At 39.8% G+C, this 14845-nt stretch overlaps 1 pseudogene; it reads left to right on the top strand.

Moving 5' to 3' along the window:
* Positions 1–6830, top strand: part of LOC100970718 (heterogeneous nuclear ribonucleoprotein A1-like) — a 31254-nt pseudogene extending 24424 nt beyond the window's left edge.
* The last annotated feature ends 8015 nt before the right edge of the window (positions 6831–14845 follow it).

The following is a 14845-nucleotide window of genomic DNA, read 5'->3' as shown; positions in this document are numbered from 1 at the left end:
TTGGGTCAGAAGCAGATTGAGATGGAGTTAGAAGTGCAAAAGTTTCACTGGAGAGTAACACCTGTGAAAAAGGGGAAGGGGGAAACAGGCCTGGGCAGGAGGAGTTGTCAGGCCTTTGGAAAGAGTGGGCAAAGTCTCTGCCAGTTCATCAACAGCTCCACAGTCAAGACAGCTCATAGGAGGAATTCTGCAGTAGGTGGAGATGACCTGGCCCTTGTAACAAAGTCTTGCTCAGTCATTGGCTGTGGCCGCCTTGACAAGGAGTGTCCTCAGTTCAAAAGCTGAAGTGGACCCAAAGTAGTTAACAGTGAGAAGCTCTCAAGTACCCTTACTCCTTTTAGCTGGGCAATTAGTTCTTTCTTAAAAGGGATTTGGGCACCATATAGTGCAAGAGACTGAATAGTGGATATCTAAAGTACAAAGATTAGCTGGGTGTGGTGGCACACACCTGTAGTCCCAGCTACTCGGGAGACTGAAGCAGGGGAATCACTTGAACCCGGGAGGCGGAGGTTGCAGTGAGCCGAGATCGCACTACTGCACTCCAGCCTGGAGACAGAGCGAGACTCTGTCTCAAATAAATAAATAAATAAATACATATTATAACATAATATATAAATACATGATATGCTACATTTCACTAGAAAGTTTACTTTTAAGAAAACAGAATGCACCATCCACTCCAGGTGTTCTCAACATCTGCTTGCACAGAACCCCAGGGTTATACACATTAAATCAAAGCATTCCACTAATGAAAAATGGAAAGATGATGATTTTTTTTCCCACTTTCACAGAACAAAGAGCTAAGATAATGATAAGCTTTCCTTACTAAGCTTTTATCTCATAAATTCTTCCTAAATCTTTGACACATACTACCGAATGTCTGTATAAAAATAAAATGAGGCCAGGCATGGTGGCTCATGCCGTAATCACAGCACTTTGGGAGGCCAAGGCGGGCGGATCATGAGGTCAAGAGATCGAGACCATCTTGGCCAACATGGTGAAACCCTGTCTCTACTAAAAATACAAGTTAGCTTGGCGTGGTGGCACTCACCTGTAGTCCCAGCTACTCAGGAGGCTGAGGCAGGAGAATCACTTGAACCCAGGAGGCAGAGGTTGCAGTGAGCCAAGATCGTGCCACTGCACTCCAGCCTGGTGACAAAGCGAGACTCCATCTCAAAAAAAGAAAAGAATAAGATGATATCTGACCTAGGACAAAATTATATGTTTTGTCATATCAGCATTTCATGAGATTCCACCATGACATCCAGGTGTCGCACCACAGGAACAAGATTGAGGATCAACAAAGCTACTTGGAAATAATGGATGCTAGAACTCTAAGGAACCCACAGAAGATCAGTTCTCAAATCACCAGCCACTGGGGAGCAAATGAGCCAACCTCAAAATTGACAAGCAGTTATGGTGCTATGTGTCTCCCGTGGGTACTGGACACTGTGTTGTATGGGGCTCCTCATCTCGGTAAGTCCTCTGCTTATTCCCTTAAGTTCAGTTTGAATTTACCTGTATGCTTAGTCTGTTTCTGCCTACATGTGTTTCACTAGTCTGCCAATCTTAGTATCAGAGACACCCAGGTCTAGATCTTAATCATGCCCTCTGGATTCCAACACACACACACACACACACACACACACACACACACACACACACTCCTTTCCAACTATCCTCTCTGAACTTTGCCACTTATAACCTCTTATCCTTCACATCATACTCTCTTTCTGACCCACCAACCTGGCCTGTTTCCCAGACCAAGGGCCTCTAGGCTTGCCCTGTCTTGCAGCCACTCTGGTGGTAAAATATGTTAGGTATGAGACATTTTTTAGAAGTTCATAATAGAGCCAAGTGTGTGTAGCAGAATATGAATATATATATATATATTCTCCTGAGAATAGGAAGAAATAGCAATCATTTGAGGGTCATATAATCAGAAATGCAAATATATGAAAGTGTATGAAATATATGAAAATACATGAAAAAATACATGAAACAGTGGTCTTTAAGACATTGGGTATAAGTCAATGAAGAGCAGTGATCCCTGAAAGATGGGAAACGCACAAGACGAGCCTTACAATTACCTTAGTCTACTACCTGGAGAGAGTTTCCAGGCTGTGGCATAGGGAGGGGAAACCCAGGAAATGCCCAAAAATCTCCCCAGGTTGGAGACAGCCTGGAATACAGGGAGGCCAAGGTGGCTAAAGAACACAGGGCAGAGTGCCAGAGAAGAAAAAACTACACGGAGAACTTCACAGATTTGCGGAGAAACTGCCCCCAAGTTTTCAGCAAAGTACTGATTAGTGCATGTAGGTGAGGAAATCACCTGAGGCCAGGAAAAGAAGTACCTGAGAGGATTCGAGGAAACAATCTCCAGAAATCATTTGGGGCCAGGAATCGTTTCTGTTCCACCAGCCAGAGTGAAGAATCTCATAATTGAAAGGGCATTTGGTAGAGTTCTCAAAAGAAGTTTTCCTCAGTAGTGGGACAAGGTCAGTGGTGAGGCAAAAGCTCTGGTCTTGCCTGAGAAAAAAAATTAAAAACAAGACCTGAAAGAATCAGACTGTTCCAAGTGACTTAACTCCCTCCCAGAACAAAGCTGAAAAACATGTATAGGAATATAAAAATATCTAGCACCCAATAAGATAAAATGCATAATGCCTGCCATCCAAATAAAAATTACTAGACACACAAAGTAGCAGGAAAATATGACCCATAATGAAGAGAAAGATCAACCAACTGAAACTGACCCAGAAATGACACAGTTGATAGAATTAGTAAACAAGGAGTTAAAAAGGTATCATAATTGAATTACATATGTTCAAGAAACTAGAAGAAAGACTGAGCATGAAAGACTAATATATTTGAAAGTTTTTTTTAAGCTGCAAACCAGGATGTCTGAATAAAGTCTGTACTTAATAGTACTGTACCAATGCTAATTTCTTAATTTTGATAAAAACATCATGATAATATAAGATGTTAACTTTTAAGTAAACTGGGTACAGAGTGGGAACTGGGAACACTCTATACTATCTTTGGGAATGCTCATTACTGTCTTTGCAGCTCTTGTATTTTTGTAAATTTAAAATAGTTTCCAAATAAATTTTTTAAAGCGACAGAACAAAGCATCATGTGCCAAGAAAAGAATATCTAAATCAAATTTCTAGAAATAAAAACTGTGAAGTCTGAGATGAAAAATATACTGAATGGAATTAACAGTAATTGCTGAGGAAAGGATTCATGAACTTAAAGACATAGCAATAGGAACTATTTAAAACAAAATACCAAGATTTGAGCTGGGCGCAGTGGTTCACACCAGGAACCTCAGCACTTTGGGAGGCTGAGGTGGGTGGATCACCTGAGATCAGGAGTTCAAGACCAGCCTGACCAACATGGTGAAAACCTGTCTCTACTAAAAATACAAAAATTAGCTGGGCTTGGTGGCAGGCAGCCAGGTACTTGGGAGGCTGAGGCAGGAGAATCGCTTGAACCCGGGAGGCAGAGGTTGCAGTGAGCCAAAATCATGCCATTGCATTCCAGCCTGGGTAATAAGAGCGAGACTCCATCTCAAATTAAAAAAAAAATAATAATAGAAATAAAATACCAAGATTTTAAAAACTAAAAGAAAAGCGCATCAGTGAATTTTATTATATATTCGAGAGCCTAATATACATGTAACTGGAGTTTCTGAAGAAAGAAGGGAGGGCTGAAAAATATTTGAAGAAGTGATAAAAAATTTTTTTTCAAATTTCATTACCCACAGATCCAAGAAATTCAATGAACCCCAAGCACAAGAAACATGAAAAACACTACACTCAGGCATATCACAATCAAATTGCATAAAATCAGTGATAAAGTAAAATACTAGAATAAAGAGAAAAATGTTAAACTTATTCAGAAAATATGGGTAAATATACAGGACATTTATTAAGAACCTACTATGAGCCGGGCATGGTGGCTCATGCCTGTAATCCCAGCACTTTGGGAGGCCGAGGCAGGTGGATCACAAGGTCAGGAGTTCAAGACGATCCTGGCCAACATGGCGAAACCCCTTCTCTACTAAAAATACAAAAATTAGCAGGGCGTGATGGCATGCTCCTGTAATCCCAGCTACTCGGGAGGCTGAGGCAGGAGAATCACTTGAATCCGGGAGGCAGAGGTTGAAGTGAGCCGAGATCGAGCCACTGCACTCTGGCCTGGACAACAGAGCGAAGACTCCATCTCAAAAAAAAAAAAAAAAAAAAAACCTACTATGGTCCAGTGCTCAAAATATCTTTCTTTTCTTTTCCTTTCTTTTCTTTTTCTTTTTCTTTCTTTCCTTCAGAATAGGAGGTCTAGGAGATCCTATATATGTTTTTACCTTGGACCCTTGGTTCTTTGAACTCCAAAGATGTATGCTGTCAAATAACTTTTTCATAAATCAAATGCCCTCCTTGCCTTGAAGAAAGTTATAGTCTAGAAATTAGTAAAACTACTCAGTATGTAAGCTTTTAGACTTACATTTTATTTTTCTTGCACTAGATTCCTAGTGCTAAGCACGCCTAAATACAGCATGTTTAAAGTTGCTTACAGATAAAATTTCACAAGTGAAAAATAATTTTTTAATCATTATAAATCTGTTATGAAGGGAAAGGAGTTCTGAAGCTGATTGTAGTTGGTAATTGTATTCAAAGAGGGAAGGAGAAGGGACATCTGAAACTGAAGGGAAGGAAGATTTCCAAATTCAAGGGTTTTGATATTTTTAAAAGTACAAGTGTGAAAAGATGGAAAGTCATCACAGTGTGAGTGAGTGTGTGTGTGTGTGTGTGTGTGTGTTGGAACAGGCAGATTTTAGATTCGAATTTTCTATCATTCACTTCTAAAAATGTATCCAAGGATTTGCTTATACCAGATATACTTCTGTGTTTATGAACAACACTGTGATGATATTAGAAATGTTTCATTTGGATGTTCAGCATGGGAGTGTGCTGCCTGTTGAGAGGGACTTTTCAGCGTGCCACTTGGTATATATTTGGATTACCATAATCACAAAAGCCTAGCCTCTGTCTTTCCCTCAGCCTCTCAGCCTCCCTTTCTTTTCGTGTATTCCTCTCCCTTACTGTTGATGGGTGCATCACTTCAAAAAGAAAAAAACAAAAAGCTTGGACCAGGAGGATTTCTGTTCACTTTGGCAGTTCCAGAACTCGTTATCCCTCAATTGACCACTGGAGACTCTGCTGCTATATATTTAAATCACCCTAGGCATTAGCTGGGGATGGATTTATCATGAAACTTTTATAATAGAGACGGCTACAGGGAATAGAGTGCTTTTAAATGTCTCCTCTTCTGCAGGCAAGTGATAACTTCACTCTTTGGTGAGTTCCTGTTGCTTTACTATTACACTCAGATGTTTTCATTCCAAGAGGAAAATATTATGACTGAACATAAAGTTTTAGTATTTGAGATGGTTGGATTGCACACCAGGTAGCTGCATCTTTTTTCTGTATTTAAAGTATTCTATGATCAGCTATATTTACTGCTTCTGATTCCAGCTGGTCCCCATGCTAAATGAAAAAAAGACTTGTAGGAAACCTACATAGTTTGAGTTTTAAAAAACTATTTTGTGCAAACTTCCATCCAGGATATAAATCCCTTCTACTGCATTCTTAACAGCACCAACCTTCTCAAATGAATGAGAATAGTATTTGGGATTTATGTGACATGCAAATTCAGGACTTGAACAAAATATTGAGAACCAAGGGCTCTCCTAAGTGACAGAAGAGCCAAGGAAGCATGGCTAAAGTCTTCCCACTGCTGTCCTGTCTAAGTCAGAGTCTTTTAAAGAGCTTGAACAGCTGCAGAAGTTCTTCATGTGGGGGTAGAATTTTGGAACAACTGATGAGGGTGTGAGGAGCCATTCTGAGCAATTGGGAACACTCAGAGTCTGTGTGCTAATGAGAGACCCAAACACCAAGCACTCCAGGGGCTGTGGGTTGTCCCATATGCCACTGTGGAGGAGGTGGATGTGGCCGTGAATGCAAGGCCACTCAAGGACGATGGAAGAGCTGTGGAACCGAAGACAGCTGTCTCAAGAAAAAGTTCTCAAAGACCAGGTGCCCACTTAATTGTGAAAAAGATCTTTGTTGGTGGCGTTAAAGAAGACACTGAAGAACGTCACCTAAGAGATTATGTTGAACAGTATGGGAAAATCGAAATATTGAAATCATGGCTGACCAAGGCCGTGGAAAGAAAAGGGGCTTTGCTTTTGTAACCTTTGACAACCATGGATAAGATTGTCGTTCTGAAATACCATCCTGGGAGTGGCCACACTGTGAAGTTAGGAAAGCCCTGTTGGAGCAAGAGATGGCTGATGCCTCATCCAGCCAAAGAGGCTGAAGTCATTCTGGAAACTTTGGTGTTGGTCATGGAGATGGTTTTGGTGGTAATGACAACTGTGGTCATGGAGGAAACATTAGTGGTTATGGTGGCTTTGGTAGCAGCTGTGCTGGTGGTGGATATGGTGGCAGTGGAGATGGCTGTAAGGGATTTGGTAATGATAGGAGCAATTTTGGAGGTGGTGGAAGCTACAGTGATTTTGGCAATTACAACAATCAATCTCCAGATTTGGACCCGTGAAGGGAAAAAACTCTGGAGGCAGAAGCTTTGGTCCCTATGGTGGTGGAGGCCAATACTTTGCCAAATCATGAAACCAAGGTAAGTATGGTGCTTCCAGTAACAGCAGTCACTGTCAATGGCAGATTTTAATTACTGCCAGCAACAAAGCTTGGCAGGAGAGGACAGCCAAAGAGGTGATAGGGAAGCTACCAGTTACAACAGATTTGTGAACTCAGCCAAGCACAGTGGTGGCAGTGCCCAGCTGCTACAAAGAAAATATGTTTTAGACAATGCTCACGTGTATGCACAAAAAGCTCAAGGACTGTATTTGTGGCAGGTTATTTTAGGTTCTGTTCTGTTCTGTTCTGTTCCGTTCTGTTCTGTGGAAAGTATAAAGCATTCTAACAAAAGTTTTTAATGTGCCCATGCTGTGGATTGCTAAATGTAATAGTCTGATCGTAACACTGAATACATGTCTCTTTTAAATAAATAAAATAAAACTCTAGCTAGACATAGGAAAAAAGACTTGAAACATATACACCAAAATATTGGCAATACTTCTTTCTGAGTGGTGGAATTAATTTTTAATAATATTTGTTGTGAATCTATTTTTTTCAATTACAAAAGTAATACAGTATACAAAAATTAAGGGAAAAAGAAGCTTAAAAAGACTATGAACATTTTGAAGTATATCTTTCTGAAATTTTAAAAAATTAAATATAACTTTTTTCTTATAAAAATAATATCTATTCAATGTTGAAAATTTTAAAATATAGATAAGTTAGTAGAAAAACATTTATTGAATGATTTTTATTTTCTTTCTTTTGCTTATTTTTAAACTACAAGTTTTCAACAATGAGTATACATTGCTTTGGAGTACAAAAGAAAAAATGTATTGATCAGCTGGGCGCGGTGGCTCATGCCTGTAATCCCAGCACTTGGGGAGGCTGAGACAGGCGGATCGCTTGAGGTTGGGAGTTCAAGACCAGCCTGGCCGACATGGTGAAATGCTGTCTTTACGAAAAATACAAAAATTAGCTGGATGTGGTAGCGTACATCTATAATCCCAGCTACTCAGGAGGCTGAGGCAGGAAAATTGCTTGAACCCGGGAGGCAGGGGTTGCAGTAAGCTGAGATTGTGCCATTGCACTCCAACCTGGGCAAGAGAGCGAGACTCCATCTCAAAAAACCAAAACAAAACAAAACAAAAACAATGTCTTTGTGAGAGCTGAGGTACAGGCAGTTGGAAGCCAGCTGTGTGGGCTAGATCTGCAGATATTGGCCAGGGTAGAAATGAGTTTGGGCCTCCTGGAATCTTTGGAGGCTTTCAATGGTTGCAGGTGAAAATGAATTCTGAAATTCTCTGAGTAAATTTCATGAAGTATATCTGGTAAATTACCAATAAAACTTAACTGAGTTCATCTCATATCTGGAGACTTTTAAAGCTGCTATCATAAAACTCTACTGATGAAGGACTTTCTTATTGATTGCAATCATTATTGGCTCAGCCCACCCAACAAAAAAATAAATATGCACTTCAACCCTTGAGAAAACATATTTCAGAACCCCACCAATTTTATGAGACAGGCCTAAGAGATGGAAGTATTTATTCAAAGTCCCACTGTGATTTTTCAGGAGGCCTGCTTCAATCAGGAAGAGCTCTGCAATCCAGAAAACTCCAGAGCAGCAGTGATTCATGCAACCTAGCCATAGTCATGTGGTCTGATTAAAAAGATGCTCCCAGGCCAGGCACAGTGGCTCATGCCTGTAATCCCAGCGTTTTGGGATGCCGAGGTGGGTGGATCACCTGAGGTCAGGAGTTCGAGACCAGCCTGGCCAAAATGGCAAAACCCTGTCTCTACTAAAAATACAAAATTAGCCCAGTGTGGTGGCGCATGTCTATAATCCCAGCTACTTGGGAGGCTAATGCAGGAGAATTGCTTGAACCTGAGAGGCAGAGGTTGCAGTGAGCCGAAATGGTGCCATTTTGCACTCCAGCTGGACGACAGAGTGAGACTCTGTCTCAAAAAAAAAAAAAGCTCTCAGACCCAAGCAGCCTAATTTGCTATTTTATACTGTATTAACATTGCACATCTATTAACTCGGCATACCAACTATTGATCTGAAAATAAAATTAGTCCTCGCTCTCACATAACAAAGAAGAATTGCAGTTTATAATGAAAGAAATGCTCACACTTAATGGCATAATAGAAACCATTATGTTTTCTTACTACAAAGGCACCTAATTAGCAAAGATTTTCATTTTCCACTGATGTCATGAGGGTCCAGTCACTATTCTAAGCATATAGCTATCCCTTAGGTACATGAAAATTTGCATCTTGCAAATTCCTTTTGAGATAATACCTTAGAATGAAGTAGAATGCAGATTTGGCATGAGATTTTGATGGAGAGAGGATAGAGAGGCCTTTTAAGTAGTGATGGTGTTCTTCAGGAACCAACCAGGGAATTTTTCAGTCTCCCTAGATCTACTCCACAATTTTTCACTCTGCCTAGATAAAAACCTTCTTAGAATTCTCAGCATAATAAATAGGATATTTTATATTTTTTCCTACTGCTCTGGAGGTTCTCATAGCACATCAAAATTTTAAGATATACTAAATATAATCCCAGAAATTATAGTATAATTAGATTTATAAATACAATAAATTTGAATTAACTGGGAACATTCAATACTGGTAAAGATGTGGCAAAATATGTACTCTCATACATCGCTGATTGCATGGTAAATTGGTACCACCCATTTGAAAAACAATACAGTAACTTAATAAATGTTAAATATTTTTGACCCAAAGATCCTCCTTCTGGAACTCAATCCTATTATATCAGACCAAAACTGGAGGAAAAGGCTATGTGTGAAGATGATCTTTAAGGTACCATTTCTGGAAGTAAAAACTGAAAATGACCTAAGTGTTAAATAATTAGGGCATTCCTTTACTTATAAGCAAAAAGTTCAAATGCTTACTTGGCAACAGATAGCAGATGTCAGAAGGACCCTTTTACTTCATCCATTATGATTTCTAAAATATTACCAAATAGGGTTAGATGCATGGTATCCAGGAGTTTCCTATTCAAATGCAATTCTTTAAAAAGAAAAGAAAAGAAAAGAAAAACCTAAAACCAAAAAGACCTAAAAGAGCAAGATGGGAAACATAAGTCCAGCTTTATCAATAATTACATTAAATGTTAATGAATGGCTATATATATCAAAACATCATGTTGTATACCTTAAATTTTATACAATATAAAAGGTTAATGAACTAAACACTCCATTTAAAAGATATTATCAGAATTGATCTTTTCTTTTTTCTTGAGATGGAGTTTCACTCTTGTTACCCAGGCTGGAGTGCAATGGCGCAATCTCGGGTCACTGCAACCTCCACGTCCCCATTCAAGCAATTCTCCTGCCTTAGCCTCCCAAGTAGCTGGGATTACAGGTGTGCACCACCACGCCCAGCTAATTTTTGTATTTTTAGTAGAGATGGGGTTTCACCATGTTGGCCAGGCTGGTCTCGAACTCCTGACCTCAGGTGATCCACCCGCCTTGGCCTCCCAAAGTACTGGGATTATAGGCCTAAGCCACCAAGCCCGGCCTAGATTTGATTTTTAAACAAAAACAACTCAATGTCAACTGTATGCTGTTTTCAGGAAACACACTTCAAACACAAGGCCTTAGAGATACTGCAAGTAACAGGCTGGAAAAACATCGTTATGCAAATTCTAATAATGAGAAGGCTGGTGTGGCTTTATTATTAGACAAAATAGACTTCAAGACAAGAAATATTATCAGAGATAAAGAGAAACATTTTATAATGATAACAGAGTTAGTTCATCAGAAAGACCTTACAATCCTAAATTTGTATATGCCCACTCACATAAACTTTAAAATATATAAAGCAAAATGAATAGAACTAAAGGAGAAATGAATAAAGCCACAATCACGGGTGGATAATAGACTTTGAGTCATAACAGATCACTGATAGTTTAGCTCGTAATCATCTCTGGGTTGGCTAATAACATAGCCCAGAAAGAATGGGACACACACACACAAATCTCCTTTGATTCTGGGAGAAGGTGAAGGACAGGCCTCAGATTTATATGGCAGTGAGAAATTGGTGGAAGTTGGGCCAACAGGTTAGTTCTAGGGCCATATGGGAGAGAAAGTCCAAAAGGAGAACTGATGACAAGAAAGGGGTGGGGGGAGGTTTGAATGGAATTAGGAAGAGTATGACCTCAGTTTCAATACCCATTTCAACACTTATTCAGTAATCCTCAACCAGTCACTAAACTTCTAATATTTTGGCATTTTAAAAAATGGAGGAAATGATTTCTGCCTTATGTGTGGATATGGGAGTTAAACACATAACACATGTGAAGAGTGCTGGCAATCCAATATCTCCCCTCTTTCACACTGTTTCCTAATAGGGACCCACATACTCAAGGTTTCTGCAAAGAACCAGGAAATGAATTGGACAGGGATCCCAAGATCTAAATCACCGTAGAAGAAGGAAAAATAACTTACCTAGTCCCAACAAGGTATGGAGAACCCCAAAACAGCCCAGTCTCTAGGAGGCCTGGCTACTCTTTCCTTTGGCAAAGTGAAAACAGCTCCATGATAGTTCTTAGTTTCCTTCAATAGAACCTGTTCTAGTGTTCTCCCTATGGATCTACATGCATGTGCTGTCTCAAGGAATTAAAACTGTCTCAAGAAATTTACTAGAATTTTAATTACCCAGACCCTTTGGCGGCCATCAGTTCATTGACTGACCTCCAGACAAGACCTCATATAAAATTTCCCTCAAAGATGGATCTCTTTCTTCAAAACTTGCAGAGAAAGCTAAATTCTTCCCTCCTTCCTTGAAAGTACATTTCAGTGTCTCCTTTCCACAGGCAGAAAGTTCTTCCTGTCTTACCTAAATAGCTATGAAACAAGGCAGAGTCCTATAAAGCTGAAACAGAGTTACAATGCACTGTAGAGGCTGAAGGGAGGAAGAGCCTTTACAGGCTTTGGGAAACAGGGACAAATTATAAAGCGGCATTTATTCCTGGCCTTATAGAATGGGCAGGGTTTTGGCCCATGTGAGGAGGGGATTGCAAATGGATCAAAAGCTGGATAGGGAATGCAGAGCCTGCTGGAGAAGGACAGATGATGGTCAGGGCCATGGGGAACAGGAGGAAGGAGAGAAGGAAAGGTGACGCCATATTGTGGAGGACCACACACACCAGAAAGAAAACTGTTGGCTTTATTTGGTAGATAATGTGGCGCGATGTGGCGAGAGGGGGTTTGCAGAAATAGGTGGTGAGAGCTGAATTTCAGGGAGATTGATGTAGCAGAGAGATTCGAAAGGTGGAAGAAAGAAGTGGGGAGAGAGGTGAAAGGTCAGTTAGGAAGTCCCTTCAACCATTCAGAAAAGAGTTCCTGAGAGGCTGAATGTTGGTGAAAATGCTGGAAACGAAGGTGAGAACCAGACTGAGGCCTTGAGCACAGAAAGCCTCCTAATTCATCTGTATGGACAGGGCCTGACTCTCAGTAACTATTTCTTGAATCCAAGTTGCTGTGCAGCTATGAGATTGTGGCTAAAAAGAGGTGAGGAAGAAAGAGGAATGAAAGGGGATAATGTAAAAAAGAAAGAGCGAATGTACAGTTGTCCCTGGGTATCCACATGGTATTAGTTCCAAGACCCAACTCCCCCACATACCAAAATCCATGGATGCTCAAGTCCCTGATATAAAATGGCATAGTATTTGCCTTTAACCTACGCACATCCTCTCTTATACTTTAAATCATCTCTAATTACTTATAATACCTAATACAATGTAAATGCTGTGTAAATAATTATTATACTGTATTGGGTTTTTATTTGTATTATTTTTTATTGTTGTATTGCTATTTTTTATTGGTTTTTTTTTTCAAATATTTTTTTCTCTGTGGTTGGTTAAATCCTTGGCCGCAGAACCCATGGACAGAGAGGATTGACTGTAATAGATAGTAATTAAATAGAGAGAGCTCTATCTCAAGACTCATTTCAACAGTTTCTGACTCAAGGCTCTTACAATCACTACTAGTTAAATAATTCTAAGTGCGTGTCCAATTGATAGTGGGTCACATTCTATCTTTGCGCCTGAGGGACATCGCATTTACTTGATCCTATTATCCCAAAGAGCTGCCATACAGACCAAATTAAAGGAAACCTAGAGAAGTGTATTTTAAGCATATTGTCACAATGAACTCACTTTGTTGAGGATCTATATGTACCAAGCATTGTGTTAAACACTTTACGTGAATTATCTTATTTAATTTTTAACTACCCTAAAAGTAGATGCAACTATTCTCTTTTAACAGATTAAGAAACGGAGGTTTAGTTGAGTCACAAAGCCGGGATTTGAAGACAGGCAGTTTGATTCCAGAGCATGGACTATCTTCCCTAGCACTCCTTCTAAGCAAGAAAATGCACCACAACTGGAGCACTCCTCTGCCATTTATTTACAAACAAATGTCATGTCGTCAGAGAAGTCTTTTCTATGACTGGTTGTTCCAAGTCAGAGCTTCCCCTTCAGACATTCTGCTCTAAGAAGGTGTAAAAGCACCCTTTCCTTCTGAAGGAGGGTTTGGTGGGAGAGCGCCAGCCTGCCATACCAGGAAGTATGTATTGGTGTGTCAATTTGGGTTTTTGTTGCAAGCAACAGAAGTGAATTAACAATGTTAACAAGGGGATAAAATAATTTAATGGGAGAAAAATTAGAAAAGCTGAAGGATTAGGACTGGAGTAGCTCCAGGCTCTAAGGGCAGTCTCTTCAGGGGGCCTCTGCCTAGGGGAATCAATAACCACCGTCTTGGTTTTACAGACTCCACTCGAGAGAACACCTGATTGGCCAGGCTTGGGTCTTGTGGCCATCACTTAACTAGGGGATGGCAGGGCAGTCTCACCAAAAGGGCCCACCCATACGGAAGAGGGAATTACCCCAAAGAGAAGCTGGTTCTGTTACCAGAAAAGAGGGGAATGAATGCTGGGCAGACAAAAACAGCAGGTACCCATGACATTGTGGGAAGTTTCACACATTTGAGCTGCAGCTGTGCCCGGGTGTATGCAAAAGCAGCATCCTGATCCTTGTGGTACTACATGAAGAGTTGAAAAAGTGACTCTCCATGCTGCACTAGCAGCTCTAGATTTAGTTAAAGTCATCTATTACAGTGTCATTAGGCAAGTAGCACATGAAATCAACTAGGAACATTTCATTTTAAACTTTGCTGATTTTTCAAATTTGCTTTGCATTCTTGGTAATGATTTCTTGCTCCAGTTTTATGCCTTCTCAGATAAAGTGCCATCATACATGATGTTGGCCCCATTAGACATGAAGTAAGCATTATTTATGATATAATTAGAGTTATGAAGCATTAAAAATAGGAAAGAAAATTATTTCCATAGACCTTTTTCTAAAACTTAGAAGCTGAGGCTTGCCAGACTTTTCCTTTTCTCATGCCAGGAGGTAGTGAAGACTGTTGGGGCAAAACTGGTCAATAGCTGAGGAGTCTCTTGCTTGCATTATCACTTGGAAGTGCTTGGATATTTCCCAGATTCCACCTTAGAAGGATAGGGTCCTGGTCAAACTCAACCTTCTTTGACAAGTTGAATAGCAGTGAGGCCTCTTATATGTGGGTTTTAACCTTATGGGAAGGTTAAATGGGTCAGCCATTGTAAACTGGAATTCAAGGATAACTCAGGATACAGACCAGGTGGCAGATGACTAAGAAAGACTCAACTAGATTAGTGCAGTACTGTACTTTATCAGCATGTGAAACATATATTAATGCTTATGTAAAACCAGTGTGTTTTCCTTCCTTCCTTTTTTTCTTTCTTTCTTTCTTTTTGTCTAACCCTCCTTTATACTGACAAACATGGTACAGAGATGCTTAGGGAAAAGTTGCATTGAAATAGAGGTGGGAACACAAGAAAAAAGTAAAATAGAAAGAAAATAGTAAGCAAATTTTAGATTTCCAAACAATGAAGTCACTTTAAGAATCATAACAGTGAGATAAAACTTAAGTAAATAAAAAATTTTAAGGTTCAAATAATAAAAGTGATTTACTTTGTTTTTATCTCATATTTTTCAACTCAATAATAGTTATCCTGAAATGATTATAGTATTCATTTAGCACTTTTAAAAAGTCCTCTGCCCTTAGGCAGATTGCACTGGTCATCATGAAGATTGATACCTTAGACGCTGC

The sequence above is a fragment of the Pan paniscus genome, chromosome 6 (genome assembly GCF_029289425.2).
Source record: "Pan paniscus chromosome 6, NHGRI_mPanPan1-v2.0_pri, whole genome shotgun sequence".
NCBI lineage: Eukaryota > Metazoa > Chordata > Mammalia > Primates > Hominidae > Pan > Pan paniscus.
The sequence above is the reverse complement of the archived record's forward strand: the minus strand, read 5'-3'. Positions and strand labels throughout refer to the sequence as shown.